Here is a 26,560-nt window from a genome sequence, read left to right on the forward strand (position 1 = left end):
AGCCGTGCTATAGTTCTTAAGCATATAGAGACACAACAATACTTTCTCCATTAAAAACAAAGTGCGTCTACAAACAATCCCCGTGTGATCCTCCTAATCTAGCTCCTTAACCCTGCTCAGACAATACGATGACATTACTTCACCGGGCGTGGGACGAAACACCTTTTACTAGCAGTACAGAAAAAAAAATAGTCCCAAAATAGCTACAAAAAAATTTGATCCGAGGGAGCAAAGAACCCGAACCAATGACGGAAAAGCCTAGAATAAATACCCCGTTCTTTCGTAACGGTACTTCATCTTCACGTAACCACCAAACTCTTTGAATCAGATCTCACATCTAATCCAGCCCTTTGACATAAGATCATCGAAAAGGTCGTGACTCGAAGGCGGAGGGGTATACCTTTAACACAGGGCGCAACCATTCCGAACCAAAATAGAAAGGTACGATGCGCTGGGCGAAGCAAAAGTGGGTCAAAGCGCGACAAAAAAAACCGGTTGGCCCAAGTGGGCCAGGAGTACTGCGAACCCACTAGTGAAATCTCTTTTCTCTCTCTCTCTCAGCCATTCTGGCCGTGACCGAGAATGACCCATATAGTCAGCGCAAGTGTGTCGAACCCAGATCGGCCTCGCATTCGGCCCGGGCCCGTTCGAGAAGCAGCATCTCTTCCGAAGTTCTCTTGAAGTGAGGAGCGCGCCGTAGAGAACTAGCGCCACTCTCAAACTGACTCGCCAAAGCTGCGCGTCACACTAACGGAAAAGGGTCGTTGGCCTCTGTGTGAAGAATGCATCGCGACTTCGCGCACTTACTCCCGGTGATGGGAACGGTATCACTGATTTTCTGACCCATCGGGCTAACCACACTGCCGTCCGAAAAGTTTTGGAATTATCAAGTATTATTTTATGTGAACTCTCCAAGGATTTTTTTTTGAGAGAAAAAAAAAGATATTTTTTACTTTCCATTTTTTAATTTTTTTTGAATAAGTGTTAATATTCTACTACTGCCGCAACTACAGACTTTTTTGGACTCGTACAGAACTTTTTTGGTGGTGTATTTCTGGACTATTTTCGTTTTATGTATCTGTATGAAAAAGATAATGGAAATGAAGTAAATAGTGGACCTGATTATAGAAAGGAGATTTCCGAATAAACTGTATTTTTTTTGGTTCCACGCAAGAGGAACTATGGAGATTTTGCCGGTGTGATGTAAGTATCTGTTTATTTTTTCCCTTTTACTCTTAGTTTCTGTTTTAACTATTTAAAAAATATTCTCGTTTTTATTTTTTTATTTTTCTTGCGAAACAAAAAATAATTTTAATTTTGTTTCGATATAATGTACTAAAGTTTTTCAGATGAAAAATTCTTGTCTAAATTCACATCTTACGAATTTTAGCTCGATCGATATTAATTTTAACCCTTAGAATAACTAAAAGTATTTTTAAGAATTCAATCTTATTAATGTTTTGCAATTGTTTTTCATTTTTCTAGAAATTTCCAAAATCATCTGAAAAACATTAGGATTTATATAATTAATAATAGATAAAAATATTTTAAATATCTAAAGTATTAGTATCTAAAAAATTCTTTATTTCATGTGAAAAATAATGCTTTGAATTAATCAAAGTATTTTCACTTTTGCAGAATATCATCTCATTTTCACAAAATGATATTGACTATTTAAGCGTTTTTTTTTAATTGTTAGATATTTCAAAAAATGGGGAAAATATGATCTTTTGATCGATATATATAATAATGTAATATTTATATATATTTTAATTTATATAAATATATATTAAATGATATATATTTATTTAAATAGATATATATTATAATATTTGACATATATTATAGATATATATTTTAATGTAATATCTGTGTAATTAATTTTATGAAAAAAAAAACAATCTTTTAAAAATTTTTTGTAATTACATAATAATTTTTCTAAGTTTTTTAAACAATATTTTAAGAGGATAGTATTATATACCCGTATCGTATTATGTAAAATATTATTTCAGTAGAATTAGAATTTTTGTTGCATAAAAATTTAAATTGTGTTATTTTTATTAGATGGGTAATATTTAGTACTTTTTTAAAAAAATAAACTAAAAGCAATTTGTACTTGTCGTCTTTTTCCGCTTTAGAGCTTACTGTGTTGAATCTTAAGTCTGGATAGTGAATTTAAAAATTTGGGATTTATCGCTTTGTCTTGTTAATATTACAGTTGCATGTTCAAAGTATAACTCTTTCAGGAAATTAAAATGTTTAACGATAGTTTATTTACCAACCAGATTTCCAGTTTTGAGAAAAGAAGTAAAGTACTCTTATGTTTAAATCAAGCTTGGATGAAATTTAGAAAAGATAAAGAAATTCATCTTGGATATCTAGATGTTTTTTGACAACGATAGTTAGTTAGTTGACTGTATTGTTTTATTACTTCAGTGTTATTGATTGAAAGTTTATAGTCATTAATTTGCAGTTGATATGAAACAGATTATAAAAAACCAACTTTTTTTGCTGGGAAAGTCAATATCAACAAATGAGCTAGAATTTCGCTTAGTCCTTGAAAGGACGAAAAGTAAAGTCCTTTCTCTCTGGAGAAATCTCCTGACGTCGTGCAAAAGTGAAAAAATCCCTTAAAGGCTCTGTTAATTTGGAGTTCTTCCCTGCACAGCATCTTGAAGTTCTCGGGAGAGTAAATGATTCTTATGAGTTAGGTATGATTGGAACTTTCACTTCGGAGGTTGCGCGTCTAAGTGCACCATCTATTTTGCGTAGTGTTTTCGCAAAAGGGAAACTGAATGAATGTGCGGTGGCGGTTGAAGCGTAACGGGCTTGTAAATGAGGAGGATTGCCTTTTTTACTTTTAGTCAGATTACGGAAGTAGCGCTAAGAGAACAAATTAGAAGCTGGATGGTGAGTTGTTAAGTATTTAATCTTATCGTATTTGATGCGTAATTCGGTCAATGATACAATAAATGAGTAGGTTTTCTCTGTAAATAGCTATATGAATGGTAATGCATTACTAATGTTATTTTTCATTGCGCTTTGAGTTAATTTTCTTGTGATCGCTAATTTCTTATTTCACTGTGATATTCGTATTGATCTGATGATGGTATTTTTGTTTTTGTTTTTATCGTCATATTGTCGCTAACTACAGTCAAATCATTTTAAAGTTGTAAAATCTGTTATTTATGTAAGTTTTGAAAAATAAAGTATGTAGTGATTGGATTTCGTTATCGAAAATTTCATGTGATATTCTGTGCTTGCATCATTAGACGGATTTTTTTTTTATCAATGCCCATTAATAATATTTACAACATAAATGTAAGTTATGAAAAAATTCGAATTTAGTGATCTGATTTTGTAATTGAATTTTTCTGATGTTCTGTATCTGTATCATTAGATGAACTATTACGTTGTTGTTTATTAGTAATTTACAACATCGATGATTATGTAATAAAAGATCTAAAGTTTGGAGCAACCTCACTTGACTTTGGTCTGAACTTGAGATTCAGAACCAAGATCTAATCTGAAGATGTAACTGGACGATTGTTCTTTATATGTGTCATAGTCTCTGTTAATTGGGCTTGATAGTTGTGACGTCACAAGACCCGCCCTCCTACTAATACCGCCCACTGTCCAGTCTTACGAATGGTATCTTCGTGGATGCCACACTTCTTTTATCAGTCTCTACAAGCTTAGTTCGAACCTTGGAACCCTCGCGACAGGTTGCCTTTCTAGCCATCTAGGTTAACTTAACTTCTTTAAGGTTATCATTTGACGTCAGTAGGTGTTGGCGAACCACAGAGTACCTTTGTGTTTTGGGCCCTTGAAATTTCTTGTCACCTATCAACTGGACATTAGAGTTGGTTCAAACTTCTTACAGTGAAGATGATTAGTATTGATTACCAATAGTTGAAGGATTTTGTTGAACTTGAACAGAAGAGGCTCTTATGTTTGCAAGATTTGAGAGTTTATTGTCAACATGTAAATATTTAAAAAGATAGAGGTGCTTCTTTTTAATTGCCAACTGTTACCACCGATACATGATGAAGGTTAAGGTAAGTAATGATAAGGAAATAGACATTTTTACTATCGATTTCTTTTACTATGTATATTTTAGTATATCATGTTATTTTCATGGTCTTTGATTCAATTGTAAATTCTTTTGATTGCTTTTGAAAACGAATTTACGAAATTTTAAATTAAATTATAAAGATACGTCTACTTTATTTTTTCAAATGAATTTATCCAACTTCAAACATTTTTTTTGAAAATTTACTTTAATATTTACTCTTAGCTTCATAATTTTTAAGGGATAAAGAACTTATAACATCAACTGGCTTTCATCAGTGCTATGTTATTAAAATAAGGAACTTCTTTATTAATGCTAATAAATTAATTTTCTATGCTAATAAATTTCATATACTAATAAATTAATTTTCTATGCTAATAAATTTCATATACTAATAAATTAATTTTCTATGCTAATAAATTTCATATACTAATAAATTAATTTTCTATGCTAATAAATTTCATATACTAATAAATTAATTTTCGAGCCTTAAACTTATTAATACTAGTTTGACTTCGAATGTTAATTTTTAGACAAAAGAAAAAAAAATTAACATGGAACTTGAAGCAACGGTCACCAAAGTATCCTTATTACCTCCACAGCGTATGGACTTTTGGTAGAATTGGTATATATATATATTTGAAGGTCAAATGATATGGCTATAATACTTGAAGGCCAAATGATGAATATATTCATTTAAATAATGAGAATCATTATTTTCAATTTAAAAGAATCTGATACGAACTTTTTTGAATTTACTACATATTAGTGATGGAAAAGTGCTCCTTGATATATATATATATATATATATATATATATATATATATATATATATATATATATATATTGGAGGCTTTGGTTAAAGTTAGCATTTAATAAGAAAGATTTTCAGTGATTCATTGTTGATTATTTTTAATTCGTTGTTTTATTAAACTGTTGTTTATAAATAATCAATTCCCATTATGTCATCTTATATTTATAAGAAGCCCAGAACTTATATTTTAAATGTATTGATAACTATGTATTAATAATATTAAGATACTGGAGTATTTATCAACAAATTATTTAGAAAAAACTGCGATATCTTTTTGTAATATATCTTTTGTTGTGTAATGTATCTTTGTGGATAATATATTTATATAATTATCGAAATAAAATATCTAAGTACTTCATAAAAACCATAAAAAAACGAAAAATACAGTAAATTAACGATAAAATTTGTGTTTAGTTTAAGCACGAAAATAAAAATAATTGCTTTTTAAAAAAAATAAAATCGGTTATTTAAAACTGAATTGGCAGTATTTAAATCTATGGATGCATAAAAGTCAAGAAATTGTCTTCCCAATTCGTTACATATCTGCTAGCAAAATTCTGAGATTTTCAAGCTGGGTGTTGTTCTAATTTCCAGAAAATAACAACCCATTCGGTCCTGTTCCTAGAAATAACGATAAATCGTCATCTTTCTCTGTAGCATCGCATTTCCGCATTCAAATACACATACTTCCTCTTTACATATCGAAAAACTTTTTTGACCAAAAAGACTACCAGAAGTGTGACGCAACCCTGATAAGAGCGTTGACGCACATTGTCATTCGTTGCAAAGCCATCCCTAGTCGGATGTCAATGATCTTTTCCGAACAGCAAGAAATAGAAACACATGCTACACTGTTTTTTCATCTGGTTTTTGTTTTTTTAACTGCTTTTTTTCTCTTCTGTTCTTGACTGAAGGTTAATTTGTTTCATTCGCGATCGGAAAACGTGAGAGATACGGAGCAGGGAGGAGTGAGTGTATTGACTTTTTGTATTGGATGGAGAGTCAGAAAACCGACAAGAATGTTTGTTCGCTGACCAAAGAAACTCTGGCTCAGTTTCAGGAAAGAATCTGTCTGTCTGTCTATAGTAAATCGATAGACGAAAGTTCGATTCGTAAGCTTAATGTTCTATTTGATCTTCAATAGTACTTTTTTTTTTTTTTTGCTAGCTTTCATATAAACTAAAAATCGAAGCTCTGACATAGGGTATCTAGAAATTTATTCACTCGTGTTGTGATGACTAGAATTCTTGTATTCCTGTTGAGGTGACTAAAATTCTCGTATTCTTGTTGAAATGACTAAAATTTTTGAGACTCAATTTATATTAGAAAAAAATATATATAGAATATAAATTTATATAATGAATAAGGGAACGAAGTTTCAATTATTGATAATTTAAAGGAAATACAATGAAGTGCAATTATTTTACAAATTATATCATATTTGTAAATGATATATTTTAAACAAAAATTACTAACAATCTCCTCAGTTGTTTTAAAGAAGGAAAAATCTCAAGTATGTTGAAAAATCTGAAAGGACTATATTTTTCTAAGCGACCTCACAGGAGATGGTGATCCACAATTTTAAAAGCCCTCCTTTATCCTACTGTTTCTATTACTCACTAAAGTCGGAAAATTAAAATCATAAAAAAAAAAAAAAAACATTTCATCATCTGAGAGATATCAAACTAACATAGAATTTCATTGAAAAGTGGTATAAGTCAAATAGAAAGCACTAATTCTATTGCATCAAACTTTTAAAATTTACCAGTTTGCGCTTTCCCATACAGATACGTGTAAAACTTTCATCCTATAAAATTTAAAATATATTTAATTCAAAATTTGTTTCGAAATTAAATTATTTGCCTTTTGTTTTTTGCCTTATTAACTTTATTGGTAAATTCAGCTTGAATTACATACTTTGTACGTTTCTTAAATGTAAAATGCTCCTAACATATTTAGAATAAGATTTAAAAATACTATTGCTATATCTTCAACCATTGTATGAATTTTTTTTAATGAATTTGGAATAAAATTGCTTAATCTTAACAATCTACAATTTTAATTAGTTTTTAGCGATAAAATTAAATAATATTTTTAATTAAATGAACTTTGTTGATTAAATTACGTTAATCAAACAAACTATGCAAATTATTTTGCTGATGAATATTTATTACGAATTTTATAATGAATATTTATTACGAATTTTACAATGAATATTTATTACGAATGTAATATCCGTCATTGAAACTATAAAATAAATCATTGCTCTTTGTAGTTATTAATTCAAAGATGCACATCAGATTGATGTTCGATCATCTTTCTATACAACAGGTTAAATACTCTGAATCAAAAGTAAATTTTTCTCAATTGGCCCATTAAATTCCAAAGAAAATAAATTGCTATTTTTTTAGGAACTTTTCATATTTGTTCATATTCAAAAGCGTTTTAGTTCAACAAAAAAAAAGAAGAAAAAAAAAAGTAGATTCTGTAGTAAATAACGGATATCGTAATGAATAAACTAGTAACCTTCAAAAAAGAAATACTTAATCTGATAATGGATAAGACGTTTTCATTTTTATTGGCTAATTCCCTTACTTATTCCACGTATTTTTATTGTTTCAGCAAAACCAGAACAAGAATTAATTAAAAATGAGAAAGAAAACCCGCTCATGACTTGAACCAAATTTCGTAACAGAAACACTACTGATCCCTGCTGATAACAATTTCGAGGAATAAAAGCGACCATCTATATCTATTCGAGTTTTTTTTTTTTTTTTTTTTTCCAAATACCAAAGTAAATTCCAAACCGAAATTAATTTATTTCTCTAGAGTTTTCTCTTTCTGTAATTAGTTTTTTTTTTAACTTAAATTATTTTTTCAAAAAAAAAAAAAAAATGAAGGAGGAGGAGAAAGAAAGAAATCATTAAAATACAGAATGGCTTGGGAAATAATAAATGTTTCATGATTATTTTAAATATTAATTATGGATTTTAAATATTCAATAAAAACATACCACTCAACCTTTAACATTTTGTTTGTTTTATGATTGCAAATTTTGTTAAAACAAACCTTTTAATTGTATCATTCAATGAAAATAGTTTTTTTTTTTTTGTGTGTGTGTGTGTGTGATAGAGTAAGTTAGTTACAAAAAAAAATATACGAAAAGTAAATAAATAAAATAATTAAATAAAAATAAAAATAAACCGGCTTCAGTGAATTTTCAAGGTCATAGTAGTATGAGGACTATAACAGCTCAATATAAAAGTTTCTCTCTCAAGATAATGTATAATGGTATAGAGAATTTTTTTTCCATCAAATATATTTATAAATTATTTTGGGAAAAAATGATTTTGCATGTAAATAATATTTAAACTGCTCCTCCGCACCTCAATAATAATAATAATAATAAATGCAAATTTTCTACATAATATAATTTTCTGCATAAAATACCTACTTGAAGAAACGCATCAAAGCGTAGTATTTGATTCTCTCAAGTGGAAAAAAAAAAGCTAATAAATAGCTATAATGAAACATCAGAAGCATATATAGAACCAAGATCTTTATTTCTGTGACGATAAATCAGTGATAATGTGGAATTATTTTGCGAACAATTTTAAAGTCTGATTAAAGTTTCCTGCTTAAATTTTTAAGAAATATACAAATATGTGAAAAACAAATCTGTTCATCTGAAATCATGGATTCAATTCCTTATCTCCAACAGTATCTCTGAAGCACTGGAAAAAAGAATATACTTTCGTCGCAAAATTTGCTACTACTTCAAAATCACAGAGCGTCGCAAAAGTTAATATAAAAACGAAGTTACTGAATCCATTTTTCAAGAGCATAGTTTAAAATTCAGGAGCAGCAGGCCGTAGATGTGAAAGTACGTGTGTGGCAGTAAAACTAGAAAGAAATTGACAGTTATAAAAGAGTTAATATTATCACTGTTCCTCGAAGCAAATCGGGGTTGACAGGATTCTTCTAAAAGTCTCAAAAGATTTATCAGACCAGAGAATTCTAAACGAATCACTTTCAGATACTGCTTTGTGCCAAGTTTAAAGGATTGTGATGTATATGTAAACATTGCTGCTCTGATTGCATGCTATATTCTGAGTTGATAAGTGTCGATTTATTTCCTGAAAGATGGAATAATAAACAGGTGCATTACAGGTCAGTAATGAGGATGCCTGAGTGACAATATTTTTCATTACTTCCATCAGGCTGAGGTTGGGTTAAAGCGGAGGAGTGCTTTTAGTTGCCGTTTTGTGTCCTTAAAAGTGAAATAAACGCAAAAATATTGTGTCTTTGCGGCACCATAACCAAAACCTCCCGCTTGTATGGCATGGAAATTGGCAATGGGGTACTATTCTTGTTATATGGCCTAGATACAAAATTGGGAAATTCATCCACAAATAACCCTTGTATAATTTCAAAATTGGATTTTTATCTCACTAAATTCAACTAAGACCAGGACACTTTGACTGCCTTTTGTTACGTTCGCTCTAGATTTATTATGCTCGAGCCCAGATAAGTAATTTGAAATGAAGTAAATGATAGTAATCAGTGTACGAGCTAGTATAAATTGAGCTAAAATATATAAATCAGATGAAATAATGCCTGAATTAGAAATGTGATTAAGGCATCAATTATTGGGATTAAACTTTGATTACAAAAAATTCTAAAATAAAACGTTTCAAGATGTAAATAAGTTTTTTTTTTTTTTTTCCTTTTTTCTTTTTTGTGTGCATGCGTGTTAGAACTCCTCTTAAATCGAAGACCACAGGTTTGAATCTCGATTTCGCGAAATATCATGTGGTGCGAAGAATCTCCCTTTGGTAGGAGATTGTTGTTACGAGAATGAAGCAGTGGTTCAAATTACGCAGCCATCATATGTTCACAGCTACGAGACAGTCACCAAAATTTTCCCAGCAATTTCTTTCACCCATTCTGTTAATTTAAGAATTAATAACATTTTAATGAAAGAATAGCCTTTAACATTGCGATGTCTTTTTCATAAAAACAAGTTATTTATGTATTTATTAGAACATTTAAAAAAAATTATTTTTGCAGTAAAAAGAAGGAATATATTATTAAACGTATTAACTGGCAATGGCATGCATAAATCATGATGTTTCTGCTTCTTTACTCCTTGGAGCTCATTTATAACTGAAAATGTATCTGGAAGAGGAATAATTATTTAATAAACCTGGTTAAATTTAAAAATTTACAGCCGTAATGCTAATATTATGCTCTTGACAATATACGCATTAATTTTTTTAGACAATTTTATTAAACATATATTTAATAATAACAATAAATAAATGGCTTTTGTTATTAGATTTGAAAGTTTTTTGTTAACAAAGGTAATGATAATTTAAAATTAATAATCCTAAAGAAAAAATAATCCAGTAATAAATATTTCTCGGAATTCACTGACATCCTTTAACCACGAAATCCTACACAATCAGATTACAGTTTACTAAAACAGGATTTCGAGTAAAAAATTTCCACCTGAAACTGATTAACCAATTTTTAGGTTAAGCATTTCGCTCTCTTTTCGCAACAAACGAGTCACTCCTCTTAGTAAAGCGGAATTTAAAGATCCTTCTCTTCTGCCGGGAGAGATGAGAGAATACATTGACACCTCATCTCTCTGAACCTTCACTACCCATCTGTGGGAAATACCCTTGTCGACGAGCTAGCTAGACAGGAGTTTGCTAGGTTGAAACAATGCCTGGAGTTCAGTTGGCTGCAAAAATGGCCCTTTTGGCGAGAAAAAAGTTTTTCTTAAGAAAAAACGAATTGAAATTTCGGATACAATTACCACTTTTATCGCTATTCTGATGCATTAAATGTTAGATAATGCAGTTTTAACGCATGCGTCGCCAGTTTGGAATATTGACTTAGGCGCCTGTTGATTTTATTCTTCGATGAAGTCCAAACAAACGAAACCAAATTCATAAGAAAACTCCTGGACTTTGAGATGGCGTATTGTAAAATTCAGTTTTATTTAAAGGGTTGCTTGTTTTAAACTTTTGATAAGTGGTTTTTATGTAGATTAAAATCGACCTGTTATGTAGATATTTGAACAATGTTCATTCGAACCCAATTTTATCATTTCACTTTCAAAACTTTCTTGTATCTGATGCAAGTTTCAATTACATCTAATAAAACAACTTATATCTCATCCTTGTAGGATGTAATTTTAAAAGTAATTTATATTTTGTAAAACGTTTTTACATTTATAACTCTCTTCTACAGCATATTTAAAATTGCCATTGTTTTCTTTAATATTTCATATACTTTCTTACCTAAACCTTCTACGATCCTCCTGCCATAGGCTTTCTTTTTTCATTTATCTTCCTTGACTTGACCCTTCTTACCCTAACCTTGCAATCCTTCTAAGTTTACTTGCCTTCAAGAGACCAAGGTCGTCGAGTCCATCAAATTCTGTTTCGTTACAAACTTACATTTATGAGCAGTTTTTATATTCTGAAAGCGTGGAACCATACTTTTTTAAGATTCTGTCATTATGCAACGCTTTATTAGAATATTTGAAAATAGACCAAAGATCACGAATTAAGAATCATTAAAATAATTTATCGATATCCGCAATCTTTTGTCGAAAACACAGCCTACGAAAGTCTTTTAATGACGAAGATAAAATACAGTATTTATCAAAATTTTTTATTTGAATAAGACAGACTAAATGTTTAAAGTTTTTTAGCTTTTCATTTAAAAGAAAAATTTTGTCATTTTATGTTTTCATCGAGTTTGTACTAATGAGTTTCCTTTTACATACAAGAAAAAGTAATCGTAATTGTAGGAAAGAAACATGTCACTTTAGTGACAATTAAGGGTTTCACAAGCCTTTATCAAGCTATATTCACAGATTGCTTATATATAAGTTGTTTATTACAGTACCGTTGTACACTTCTTTTGGTACTCGGAAACTATTAAATTTGAGCATGTGCCACTGTACTCAGATACCTCCAATTCAAAAAATAGAAATGAGCGTGATGCCAAATAATGATACAGTAATGGGAATAATTGGACTAGCGTGTTTTAAATCTTCTTATCGTTTTCCTACATCTTCTCTCCTTTTCTTTTTACTCGCTTTGCTTACAAAACGTCTTTGTGTGGGTTCAATGTGCTTATTTTGAAAATAGTTACTTTGTTCCACAGAATAAAAGCTTAAAGGTTGCGATAATTACTCAGATCTGAATTGAGGAAATTCATTATTGACTAATATCGAATATTTAAATTAGCTATTCATATTTGTGATTTTTAAATAGCACTTAAATAGAACTAGAACTGGACATACAAAAACAATGATGGAATAAGAAGCTTTCTCAAAGAGTAGCAAAATATTCTTGTCGGTACAGAATATTTTGCTGTACAAAAGAATTGTTAATTTTTTATTTTTTTATTTTGGGTACAATGTCCTCTGGGTTAAATCAGTATATGTCATGTACCACAAAAATATTCTCGAAAATTGTGATTATACTTCTGGCTCCTGGAGAAAATCGTAAATCATAAAGCTGTTTGTTTCAACGAAAATGACGGCGCTTATTTTCGTAACTTTATTGCTCCAAATCATTTGTTCCCTTTTTGATATTTTTTATGACTTGTTGTTGCTATCTCTCTAAAATATCAAACTCCGTGTTTATTTAACTCGCAACTCTGTTATTGTGTCCTATTTAAGTGAAGTAAATGCCACTGAAACAAGACAAAGACAGAAAATCTTATCTCAGTATAAAAAACCCCATGAAAGCCATAATTGTTACCGATTACCTTATCACGTTTGAAGAAAATGTTCTTTCTGGGACCCATCGGCCTTTTGATGTTACAAGAACAATATAATTTATGATTAAACGCTCTTGATGAATGTTGTTGATTAAATGATTTTAGATTTTTCGAATTCTTTTCATTATACTGGAAACTGTATTTTCCGAAAATAAATAGAAACTAAGAATATGAAGACAAAACTTTAACTTTTACATGGAGCTAATCATAACGGAAGGTTGACAAATTGCAATTAGTTCTATTAAACTGACGTCCCGTTTTGAAACTATGCCAAATTTACAGAAGACAACTCTGTTGTTTTCTGAATTAGAAGCTGAGAACAACTTAACTTTACTCTCCAAATTTCCGCTTCCTGACTTTTTTTGTACTAGATCCGTTTCGACATGCTTAAGGCCCATATAAAATCTCTCTGAATTAGGTCTCAAAATCATGATCACTCGCCTACGACATTGAATCACTACTTCCAGATCGCAATGGTCCTGACATTAATTACATTAAACACATTACACATAATCTAAATTCTTAAGATAAAATATACGATTCTTGTATTCATGTTTTTTAGTCAGCCATAACAGAAATAAATTAAATTTTTTTATCTTTCAATATCTGACCTCTGAGAAATATTAATGTCCATATAACTAAAATGGCATAAATTTAATACTTGTGTCTTAGAAATGCATATCTAGACTACAGTGGATTCGGATTCGCTTTGCATCAAATCTTTTTATGAATAACTTTTACTTTATTCCTGCACATTCCAACAGTTAAATAATGTTTTAACTCATTAACCGGTTTAGGCGCAGGATGTGCATGCATCAATTTATAATATTTTTACTCTTTTGAGCAACAATCAAGCCATTAATAAATGTTATAATTCAACACTAAAATTGCATGGCATATACAAACGTCTCAAGTATTCGATGGAATTTTATTTGAATCTGAAAAGCAAAAATAATTCCCAAAATAGATGTCCTTCAATTAGCAGAGAAAATGAACCAATTAAGGACTTAATAAAAGTTTAATGAATTATACATTTTGCGGAGATACCAGCAGGAAGGACTGTTACATCACGCCTCCACTTTATATCCCGCGCCTTTTAATTCAGATTTAATTAATGTTTCCCTTGACAGCCGTTGCAAAACGGAAAGACGTCGCTAAATATAGATCGATGACGAATTTCGCAATAAAGTGCAATCTTTACATTTCACAATCCTTCTTTATGGAATGCCATCTATTTTCCTTACGCGTGGCGAAATTTCTACCTATAAAATACACATTAAAAAAAATGTTTCTTCCATCCTTATATAATGTGAAGCAATGCTATTTCTCCGAAGTAAAAATAATCAAGCCCTTTTTTGGACCTCCTACATCCTTAAGAAAACTTCCTTTTAAGCCTATTCCACCCCCTAAGAGGCACCCCCAAATCGAATACTAGGTCAAATTTCTCCCTATCTGAAAGTACATAAATCGTTTCAGTGTTGACCTAGTTTCGTTCGTGGGCTGATATATTGCCCCAAAGCCACCTGGAATATCTGAAATATCGCCAATCACTTAGACAAGGCGCCAAACGGGACTGGGCCATTTCTCAAGGGTCTTCGACCTGGAGAACAGTTTCCCTACTGACCTGTGAACTCACGTCCTTGAGAAGAAACATTATTATATTTATTTAAAAAAAATGCATATCTATATGACTATCTACCATCTGCTTTCTCATGCATCTGCTGCACCCCCTCAAAAAGTCCCCACCCCCCGTCAAAATCCGGAACTACTAAGAGGCACGCAGGGGTGTAACAGTTATTCGAAAGCATTATCGTTTGCAATGTTGAAGTACTGGAGTTTTTAGATTCGCTTTTTTTATATAGAAGCAGAAAGTTTCCACGCGTGTTGTGTGAAAAGGGGATACACCGGATGCTCGTGCTAAGGGGGTATGGCATAAAAGGGTTAGGAATTGAAAAAAGTCCGCAATGCGGAAGTAGAGAAATGTTGTGAAAAAATACCAACTTTAATTTTTTTTTCCTCTGATGACATCAAAAGAATTTCACATGCTTGTTTAGTCCATACTTCATAATACTTTCCCTTTACATTTTTAAAACTGACAGCTTTTAAATGGCTATTTACTTTATGGTACGTTACATGAACTTGTGGAGCTAATCGTTGAATTTGATCAATAAATGAAGGAAAATGGAATAACACAAAAAAGAAATGATCAAAAATGTATTATTTCTTTCAAAGATTAAATAAATAAGTAATATTCCCGAGTTCTTAGTATTACATCTGCGAAATTCAATTTTTTCTTTGAAATTTTTTGTATGACCTTGGAATACGATAAATAGATTCTGTTTCTGTGAAATAATATATATATATATATATATATATATATATATTACATACATTTGCTTAAATATATTGTGATATCATTTTTTCATGAAAAAGTTTGGTTGTTAAGGATTTTTTTTTTCTAAATTACTTTTATGACAACAGTAAAATTATTTTACTTTGCGATCTGCTGCAGTTGAAAAAGCAGATATAATGGCAATTAACTGAATTTAAAAGTAAGAAAAAAGTCCATTTTTGCTAGGGGAGAATTGTTATCTGTATATCCCCCCCCCTTTTTTTAGATGAAAGCTAATTTTTTCTTTATTCCAAAGTTTATCTGTTTTGTATAGAATGAGTACAGAAAAATGAAAATACAAAAAAGAAAAGTACAAACTATGTAAAAGTTGCATCAAAGATTGTGAAATTCAATTTCATAGTGATCGAGAAATAAAAGTTCTAAAACATTATGGTTTTTTTTTTTTTTTTTAATATTGGTTAATATGTAATTTGTAATATGAAAGCTCATAATTAAGATAAAATCCCCAAATATAACAAAGTAAATATGCTACATTTCTAATTACCTTTTTGCTCATGTTTTGAACGAAAAAATAATTAGAATGAAAATATTTTTTGAACAGAAGTTTCCTGAAGATAGTAATTTCTCTGCACCATTTTCCAACAATTTTCCATGAACTTATCTCCATACCTTGTGCATGATGTGATGTAACTTCTACACCGAAATTTAAAGTTATTATATAATGACGTGCTTTAGGGAAAAAAAAAAAAAAAAAAAAAAAACGGCAACATAAGCTTCTTCTAAGGGAGAAAAAAAGCTCTGTCAGTTTGTTGAGATAAATGGAACGGTTGCTATTCTTTACGAATATCTCGTTTTCAGTCTGAGTTCGTCGAATGCACACACAACTGCCTCCGACATCTATATTTGTGAGTCTATTATGTTCCTGTGGATTAGTGCCAGAAACGAACTGTTTTTTGTTTTTTCCTTGGATTTAGCTGTCACAGGCAGTGTAAACGTTGAGATCGAGGTAAAAGTAGGGCGAGTGCAAGTGCGAGGCTAGATAAAGGCATCAAGGAGAAGTAAGAGTGAACTAGAAAATATAGTTATCTATAAATATTAGCATCAAAGTGCGAAAGCCATTGGGTTGGTTACTTTATCAGTAGAATTCCGCAGTTCATTTGAGTAAGCCGGCCTCTTTGGAACTCAGCTTTCAATACCGCTTCCTTTTGCGTAATTTAACCTAAAAACAGTTCAACAACAGGTGTATTGCCGAAACAGTTCATCAGTAAATGGAAAAGCGGTTGTTTCTGTTGACAAAAATATTGTTCAATAGTGGCAATGATAAGTAAGAATAGCTCAATCCGAATCAGAATTTAGCACAGGAAGCGAATAATATTACATGTACGCTGATTTATGGATTAAATTTAGAAAGAAAGGAAAATGCTCTCCCCCCCTCCCCAATTTTCAAATCAGCTAAGAGTAAGTGATTTAAATCAATACATTGAAACACAAAGTCGAACAGATTAGGGTAGAATTTTTGTTTAGAAGTTTTCATCAAAAAAAAAATTAAATTTTATCTTTTAAAATTAATTTAATTATATAATTTTTTAGGCGATTGTTAGAGATGGTAATTATTCTTTGAATGAAAATATATTAGAATAATTTTCTATGTATAGAATGTGTTTAACCTTCAATATTTTTTATAATTTGAATGAAAAAAATCCTTTAAGAATATTATATTTTTGATGCATAATGGGAAAAATATATTTCGTGATAACTTTCCTTGATAATTTCATTAAAACAAATTTCTCTATTATGTCGTTCTGCAACCCAAATGAATAAATATATCAGAAATGAAGAGATCCTAATGAATGAATGATATATGGGAATCAATAAAGAATTTATTTAAATAAGAGTACTTTGAAATTTTTTAATAAAGCGTATATATAAAAAAAAGTTTTTCAAAATTATTTTTACTTCTTAATTTTGAAGAATCGGAACATGTTCTGCCAATACATTTAGCGGTTCGCAGTGTAAGTAATTATGCTCTACAGCTTGAACCTTATCTAATTTTATGTATTAAATACATAACATTCCTACATTTTAGTATTAAAAATCTAAGCTCTACGTATCATGTTTGTCATTTTTGATTGAAATTAAAATTATTTTCAAAAGAATTTAATGTTTTGAAGTATCCTTTACCTAAAATAATAACACAATTCATTCATCTAGTATCTTGAAACAATCTGAATAATGAGTACTTGGCAATTATACCTGAAATGATAGGGTCCCCTCTTTATCACAAAAATAAATACAATGATACTATCTTTGATTTCTTTTTATTACAACACTCGATTCAAATCCCCAAATAAACATCCACCCGACAACAAGACTCCCTGCTTAAATCCCGACCATAAATAAACGAAAGGAATGAATGTGTGTGTATGGAGTCTCCTTTTTAGCCAAGCTAGCCTACATTTTGAGTATCAAAAATCCGCGCGGCTCATCCCTTTCGACCGTTAGTTGAAGCTACCGCGTGGTTGATACGTGTGCGCCGCAGGTGACGTTTTCGGCACTTTGCCAAGTAGGTCGGCTAGCCTCAGGGTGAACGACCGACACACTCACTTCCGCACCTGAAAAAGAAAAACACCGTTGCACGCTACGCCAAGAAATATAGGCAAATTAAATTGAATATAGCTATCGATCCCTGCTTTCAAGCAATCCTTTATTATAGAGACTATTATTTACGTGTTTACGTTAAAGATACCTTTTTTGGTTTTGTTTTTTTTACGAGTCAGGTCAAGGACCTTATAAAATTTCCTGCTGTTTCTTAGTGCGTTTTAGAATTTTTTTTAAGGGCTTGCTGGTTACGGATGGGTTTTGTCATTGGGAGGGGACTTATTATTTTTGATGGGTCGTCATTTCTTCCCCATTTAGATATTTTGATGCCCGTTTATAGAAAGTTAAGCGGCTAATTGTAAGTGCCATTATCACGGTCAAGATTGTGATGCCATTTTATCAGCTATTGTAGAAAAATAGAAATATAATTTAATAGCTGTGAGGTATTTTTTATATAGTTATATGTTATAACTTATAAAGCAGAATATGGACTATGTTCTCTAAACTTCACGTTCAAATACTTTATCAATTAAAAAAAAAAATCACTTTATAAGGTTTAGACTAGGTTAGGGTACGCGAGTTTCATAATAAAAGAGCGATTCTCATTTTATTGTAAAAAATTATACAATAAAACGTAATAAATGAAAGAACGAATTTCAGGATTACATCTTACCTTACCCATGTATCATGATTTAGCAAAGCATTTAAATTGTTATGCAAATAATTACATCATACTGAAATACTGACTAATGTAAACGTTTACTATAAAGGAATTAAAATAGATCGTTATTAGTGATGTTACAGTAAAATTCCAATAATACGGATTATTTGGGTTGAGAGCCATCTGGATAGTCGAATGTGTGAATAATTGGATAATTAACGAAGAATGAGGTTATTTATTAGAAATAAAAGGAAATTATGTATAACATATTAATTTAATGACTATACAAATAATGTTGTTTATATATTTTGCAAATATAACTGCCTATATTGAAGTATATTCAGTTACATAATAATGCACTGTAATAAAGACAACTGTTTGAACATAGCAGTCAAAAGTGATGCACTGTCTCTACTCATTTTTTACACTGGAAAGTTTTGATTGTGGATTTCATTCTTTTTTCTGTGACTCCCCCCCCCCGAACCCCCCTCCCCAGATCCGCCCCCAGATAATTAAAATTCAACTATAATAAATTTAATTCTGTATTATTTTATATTTATTACACTAAAACTTTAGTTATAGATAGAACTAATCAAATCGTGCAATGATAAAAAAAACCAATCTACATCTTTGAAAGTAGCGAGCGGATTGGGATGTTCTATTTCATTTGAAGCTAATGTAGTCATTTGTTTATAGGAGAAAGTCATTTTGTTTATTTCAAACTCAATTAGCATAACCTTGATGCGAGGCCAATGGCTATGATTACTTGAATAAAACAACTTTCTTTTGACCTGTTCTAGACTTGATGACCTTAAACAAGTCAAAAAATAAACAACATACGTATTAATAATTCGAGCAAAGAGTAGACAGAGAGTCTTTTGAATAGAAATCAGAATTCTATTCTGACTGAGTAATTGAAAGTTATGTATACCCTAATTTATTTATAGTAAAATCATTCAGTTTTCAAATATTAATTTTAATAAAAAAGACATTTTTAAGCACTTAAAAAGTAATTTAATACTTTAATGATTTTATTTCGAAGATTTTGTGTTGCAATACGTTAATGCTATTATTATTCCTCTATGATATTTTAATGTATTTTAGTATTTTATTATAATCATTCGTTATGTAATTTTTACTCAAATCGCAATTATTGAGAATTTTTCGACCGCAGATTTCCTTTGTTTTATCAATTCTATTAAATAATTATCACGTTGCTTTAAGTATGAGTATTTTGAAACAGCAATAATTTTCAATCAAATTTAATTACCCAATTCGTATGTTTATTAATTTTCGATTATCTGAACTATTGGATAATCTCTTACCTAATTTTGTTAACATAGATTTCGATTATATTTTTTCTACTATTGAAATAGAAAGAGAATAAAGAATCTTTCATATTTAAATTTGTTAGAATTAGATTTTGTTAAAATTTAACAAATAAATCAAGCAGTCCTAGCTACCATATTATTTAAATTACTTCTCTCTCTCTCTCTCTATATATATATGTGTGTGTGTGTGTGTGTGTGTGTGTGTGTGTGTGCGTGCTGCTCGAAATAGAGACTGCCTGTTCAAAAAGTTTTAGGGTCCATAATCCAGACGATTTAATTATTTTGTTATCTTCCGAATTTATGGATACAACTTTAAAATGTGATTAAAATAATACACTGAGAAATGTTCATATTAAAATTATTTTAAATTATTAAGTAATTAAAATCGAGTATCGAATAATCGACTTCATCTGCAGAAAAGATAGTAAGGGGGGGGGGGGTGGAAATTTAAAGAATCCTCTAGACTACTTATTAAACTTTTGTAAACTTCCTGAATTTCATAACTAAATTCAAGATTGTGGTTTAAAAATTAAACCCCAGAAACAACTATATTGAAAAAAACATCGGGTAAATTACAATCCGCATTCAAATTATGCTTTCCGTCCAGTTAAGTGTCCGAGGAGAAATTTGAGGAAGTGCCTACTCATTGCAACTGACCTTACCATTCCAGTTTTTACTTTCTATTGCCTTGAAGTCGAAAGTGGGTTAAGCTCATTGCATCTGAGATCGAGCCTTCTGGCAAAAAAAGCGAATCTTTTCTTAGTAGGAGGGTTGCTAGCAGTTTCTAACTGAACTAGTTTATTTCCCCCATTTGCAATCTTCCTTGTAATAAGGTTAAAGAAACACCTCTGCACGTGGAGAGAATTTTAAAAATACTTGGCAATATTTTTTTTTTTATAAACAGTTGACGAGAAAGTCATTTTTTTTTCTTACGTCGCTTTCTTGGAAGACAAAACTTTTTTTTAGAGGGTGTACATACCCCCCCCCCCAAGAATCAAAACTATGCTTTAAGTTCAGCGTGTAGAGATATAAACTTTTGAAACGCTCTACATAGTTGACAGGAGTGATTTGAAGTAGATTACGGTGTGAACTCAAAACTGATTTGTCTCAGTCAGTTTTAGTTGATTCTATGAGACAGCTAGGAAAAAGTTGTAAGATATTTTTGAAATTAAAACGCTTTTGTTGTTGATATGAAATGAAAATTAAAATTATGCTACTGAACATTTTAAAAACAACAACAAGAAGAAAGGACACATTATGCATTTTGAGGGTAACAAATTCATTCAATTTGGCTTTATTTGAGACCATTTAGCAACATCTTATGCTATGTCGGCATAGATTACTTTGCAAAGCTTATATGCAAACAGCTTTGGAGATTTTAAAATCAGCATCTAATATGGAATGGGACATTAGCAGGACTTTTATTAATCCCAAATTTATATTTAAACAAACAAACAAAAAAGGCCTTTTTTTTTTTTTTTTTTCCAAGAACAGAATATTTACTTAAAATCTTGTTTATTAATATTTTGTTAGAAAATATTTACAGTTTAGTTATTATTAATCCGAATTTTCAGATATTTTTGGAATAATTATTAACAGATTCCATTGTATTAATTTTTTTCATCACATTCTTCTTTTTTCTTTGGTTCTTTTTTAATTGGGTTTTTTCTTCTTCTTCTTCTGGTTAAATTGCCAAAAGGTTACTTCTTCCGTTCAGCGAATTATAAATTTTGCTATATTTTAGAGCTCGAATTCTGAAAATTATTCCAACTGCAATATTAACCAGATTAGATTGTAATGAATCTAAAAACTTCCTTAGTGATCCCAAGTACGGTTCCATAGAATAATTTTTGAAATTGCGAAAATCTCGACAACATGTTTTCAATTTATTGAGTCATTCAGAAAACCATAGTGATTTTTGTTGAAATATGTTTAAGCTCAATTATACTTTCATTAAAACACAACCTAAAGATTATCTTTAACTCAGACATTTATTAACTGAATTTTCTTTAAAGCAAACTCAACAATGGACACTACTTTGATCGTCAACATCCATTCAATAAAAATTTTAAAAATTATGTATATTATAATTTTTAATGTATGCTCTATTCCTAATTTTGAGAAGCAATGATTGAATTTTTTTTCTTCATTCTAATATCATTTGTATTTTTAAAATCTCATTTTAAAATTTCATTTACTCTTGTTGCCACCTTGTTAAAAGTTGCATTTTTAAAATTAAACAATGAAAATAATTTAAATATAATTTTAATCTGTAACTAAGAAGAAACAGTTGAACATTATAAAATGCTATTTAGTGTTTTAACTTCGTTAAAATTTTACTTTTTAAAGTTTTGATCAATATGTTTAGCTGAAGGCGGCATAAAAAATATACAGACATATTTACTGTTTTATATTTATAAATTAATATGATCAATTATGCTAATTGTCAAAATTGCCATGGCCTTAATCTTCTTACTTTTTTATTTTAAGAAGGCCATGATGAACTCCCCCCCCACCCCACCCAATTCTTTACTTTTTCTCTTAATCAGCGAAAGTATAATGATTAAATTGACAAAATGACCTCTCTTTCAACTTCAACTTGAGGCGATTCAATTTCGTATTGGGTTCACGTCGATTTCTTACTTCCGGCTTTCGTTTTTTGCTGCCCCAGAGAAAATTTCCGATAACCCTATCACCACTGAACCTTCTCTTTCTTGTTTTTCAACCAACCCTCAGTAGGCCAGTAGGATTATTGCTTCACTGGGACGGCGATGAAATAAAAAATAAAATAAAAAACAAACGCCGAACATCAGAGCGCGAACTTTTCCCAAAACCGGTTTCACTGCAGTGAATGCATTGCAATAGGTTGAATAGCGGAGGAGAATATGTATAGAAACATACAAAAAGAAATACCGCAAAACAAGTGATGGCTCTGTGAATATGGAACGGTGTTAAGTATGGAAGAAATTAAAGAGAGGAAAAGGAATGATAATAAAAAGGGAGAAAAAGAAAAACAACATAACACTGCAGACAAGAGAGCGAAAGAGTTATTATTATTTTTTTTAACAGAAGGAGAAAAAGTTTTCGAGTAGCCTTCGTTGAGTAAAACACCCTACGTTTTTCGGGGTCAATGATCTGAGTAGCGCATGCGTTGTGAAGTTTAGGAATTAAACAGCTGATTCTCGCCTCCTCACGTTTAAATTGGAGAAATAACGACATGAAGCGATTGCCCCGGTGGACGGAGAAATTTCACGGAAGCGCCCCACGTCATGTTTTTGCGAATATTAAATTGTAATTGGCGGGAATTGGTGGCGGAATATATTTTGCGCCGCCAAGTGATTCGATTTTATGTCATCGCTCTATATCTTACGGGATAGGGTAAGTGGAAATCTATATTATTATAATACAAAAAATTTTAATATATGTTATTTGATGCCTTGCTTTAAGTTTATTTAATTTGAAGTTTTTTACTTGCCTCTGAGCTCGAATAAAATGAATTTATAATGAACTCAAATTTATAATGCGTATTAGAGAGTAAGCTCAAATTCTAATGTTAGCTCCGATTTTTTAATAATTGATTTATTATTTGAAACATATCTTAACCTCTTCGAGGACTCTTTCTATACCTATTCATTTGCAATGTATACTGTTTTTCGTTCAATTAAAATTATTTTAAGAGAAAAAATTTGAAATATTTTAGATAAAAATTGGAAAGAATGATTTAATTTTTTTCCTGCCTTGTTATATTGCTGTCAATGTAAATTAAAAAAAAAAAAGCAGTTATACAAAGAATTAGCCATTTTTTTTCTTTTTGAAAAATTTGTCCTTGAAGTATTTGTAAACATATTGTTTCGTGCCTAATGATATGCATTAAAATTTGCCATACTACAATACAATTTTTCTACTACAATACAATACAAGTACTTCAGTATCCTGTTTTCGTTTTATAAAATACAACTCATCGTTTTTTCATTCCCAGTATTAATGTTAAGTATTCTTCTTATCCAGTGAAAGCAGTAAAGAAGTTTAAAATTATGCAATGATTGTTAACGGTAAAAGCCTCCTTAATTATCTAAAGTGATATTGAATTAATTAACGATATTCCTTCTATTTTGTGGTTTATTTACTTTTTTACTTGATTATTGAAACAGTTTTCTGTAAATGTGTCTTATATCGAATTTTGATATTTCACTGTATCTATCAAAAATGTTTTAGTGCAATAAAATTGTGGAACGTACTTTCAGTAGTACCGTTAAAATATTTAAGAAATTCTTTTTTGAATTAACATTTTGGATAAAAATTCGGTTATACTTGAATGCTATATGCGAATAGTTAAAAAAAAGAAAGTGTGTGTGTGTTTGGGGGGGGGGGAGAAGTATTTTCTGTGGATTATTTTTCTTCGTTATTTTGTATGTTACAAAGAATAATCCAGTGAAAGACCAGCATTTGTAATTCGTAGTCAAATTGAAAAATTAATTAGATCTCTTATCATCCATTCTTGGTACGATAGACCATTAGCGGCAGAATATTGAAACGCGCAAAGTTTTAATATTCATTTGAGCGTCAAAAATATTAACCACTTCAACAGTAAAAAGCTATAATTTAATACATTTTGACTCTAATAGAAACTGATTCTCATTTTGGAGCTTTTTATAAAATAAATTATATTAATTAAAGCAAGAAACATTTAGCGTTAAAAAAGATTCTGGCATAATTACAATATTGATTATTGTTTATAAAAATCTTTAAAAATAAAAATTTTTTTGAAGGCAATTCAAGCAAAAACACCGCTCTGTAACGAAGCTATTTATTATAATGTGAATGACATTTCGTCAAAATTAGTAACATTGTTATTGGAATCTGTGTGATATAGTTCCTTTACAGCGGGGCGGGACAGACCCTTGCTTAAGGAGGTACTCCCAGTTATCAGCGATGAGCCCATTAACCAAGCAATACCACCACTGTTATATTACCAGGGGCTGCGAAATTCAGAATTTTAAGTTTCTTATTCCCATAACTGAAGTGACCTCAACGGGGAATTATTTTTTCTTGTGGTAGATGTCCATTTCATGAATCGTCTCGGAAAGCTGTTATAAAATGTTAGCCTTCTTCTTCTTTTTTTTTTTTTTAATTTTAAAATGTAGAAAATGTTACAAAAATAATTCTAGAGTTCTTCTCTTGTGGATTAGAATAACTATCTGTACTGGGATAGTTATCATATGCGGTAGAAAATTTCCTTATTAGTGACAAAAGAGTTTAAAGTTATGTCATATTAATATGTGACATTTAAGAAGCGGAGTGTCTTGAGTTGAAATCTCATTTTGAATAATTTCGAGTATTATTCGAATCAATCGATAATCTTTCTTCCGTGATCACGCCTTTATGATTTAGATCCTGCTGGGAACGCCCTGCGCATCAAATAATATGGATGAATGAAACATTATTGCTCTATTATTCTAGAAATTTCACATTAGCGTCAAATAGATTAATTGTATTGCGAAAATAATAATGTTTTAAGTACCTTGAGCATATTTAATTTTATATTCCTCTTGTATAAAATGTAACTCAGAGGCATTTAGAATTCATTTCCAGCTGAGGACTTTTAAAATGTTTTGCATTAACACAATATTAATGACTTTGATTTTCGAGAGAAAAGTTGCGGAAAAAGATATTTTTCATATTACACATCAACTTTGTATGCATTTAAAATAAGCTATCGAATTAAAACGAATTTTTCTTATTTCGGTTAAATACTTAATAAAATTACAAATAATAAGTAATTTTAGAGTATTGCAGTTATATCGCTTATTGAAAAATAATAAAATCTTTCAAAATGCAGAAAATTTTGATCATCATGCTCTGAACGTTTATTTAATTTAAAATATAATTACGGTAAAAATATTTCTTACCACATAAAATATTTTTTAATTAAAATATTTTTTTCATAACTGCGTAATCTAGTTAGACGTTGACCTTACATTATATCCAATACTTATTTAAATTCAGCGAGGCTATATTAATGTATGATATTTTATTATAACGTATCATTGTAGCAGCGGCAATCAAACGAGGTTTCATGGTTTTATTTTTGTAGGATTTTTAGAATTATTCTAAATTAGTTTCAGTTTTGGTATCAGCGTGCACCTATTATTCGTCTGTGCAATTTACATCTCATTATCATGCGCATTTCCAAATTGTATTTACATAAAATAAACATTAACTTTCACAACTTAAAAAGAAGAAAAAAAAGGTTGCCTTGCAGTCTGAAAATCAAACTAGTTTTGACCACCTCGAAAAATATTGAAGGGGAAAAAAAAAATGTTTGATTTCAAAGAACCCAGTTAATGACCGTTAGATATATTTTGTCTTTCCCCTTTCAGGGCCTGGACCGTTATGTTTTCTGTAAACAGAATATACACTTTAAGCAAAGTTCACTGCCATTTTGCAGCTCCTTGAAGCGTTTGTCAAACTCCGAGCAGCTAGGAAAACACTCAGCTTTTTCTTTGGCACTTTGCCGCCTCAGTTTGTGCAGATTCCCTTTAGCCTTGAAATAGACATCAACAAATAGATAAATGAACTGCGAATGTTAGGTCGTTAAACTCCTCCAGTTGTTTCCTGGTTGCCTTAAAGTCAGGTAGCTGACGTTTTCATTTATTGATTACTGAATTGCTCTTCTACCGCTAGCGCCCGCTCTGTAAGAACCAGACTATTTTTGGAAATCGTACTTAGCCTTATTGAAGCTATCGACATCACTGCTTTCCCCTCAAGTTCACTCACTGCCTGCATCCTTTGTGTTTAAGGAAATTGAGATAGCGGAATACAATCCGAGAAGAAAAACGTTAGAATAAATTACGTCTTTGTGTTCGGGCTTATCTCCAAAAGATAAAGAAGTACTTGAACTCTTAATAGATTTTTGCCATTACCC

General features: G+C 30.4%; 1 protein-coding gene across 5 annotated transcripts in view; it reads left to right on the plus strand.

Annotated features, from left to right (window-relative positions):
- The first annotated feature begins 607 nt into the window (after positions 1-607).
- Positions 608-26,560, plus strand: part of LOC129958904 (hormone receptor 4-like) — a 54,426-nt gene continuing 28,473 nt past the window's right edge. Inside the window, exon 1 of one of the 5 annotated variants that reach the window (XM_056071633.1) lies at positions 608-1,203. The gene's annotated coding sequence lies outside the window, so the exon portion shown is untranslated. Of the gene's footprint in view, positions 1,204-2,761; positions 2,911-3,666; positions 4,059-22,856; positions 23,014-26,560 lie in introns of those variants that run through there. The other 4 variants (XM_056071629.1, XM_056071631.1, XM_056071630.1 and 1 more) reach the window with 4 other exon arrangements.

Source organism: Argiope bruennichi, chromosome X1 (assembly GCF_947563725.1).
Source record: "Argiope bruennichi chromosome X1, qqArgBrue1.1, whole genome shotgun sequence".
Taxonomy (NCBI): domain Eukaryota; kingdom Metazoa; phylum Arthropoda; class Arachnida; order Araneae; family Araneidae; genus Argiope; species Argiope bruennichi.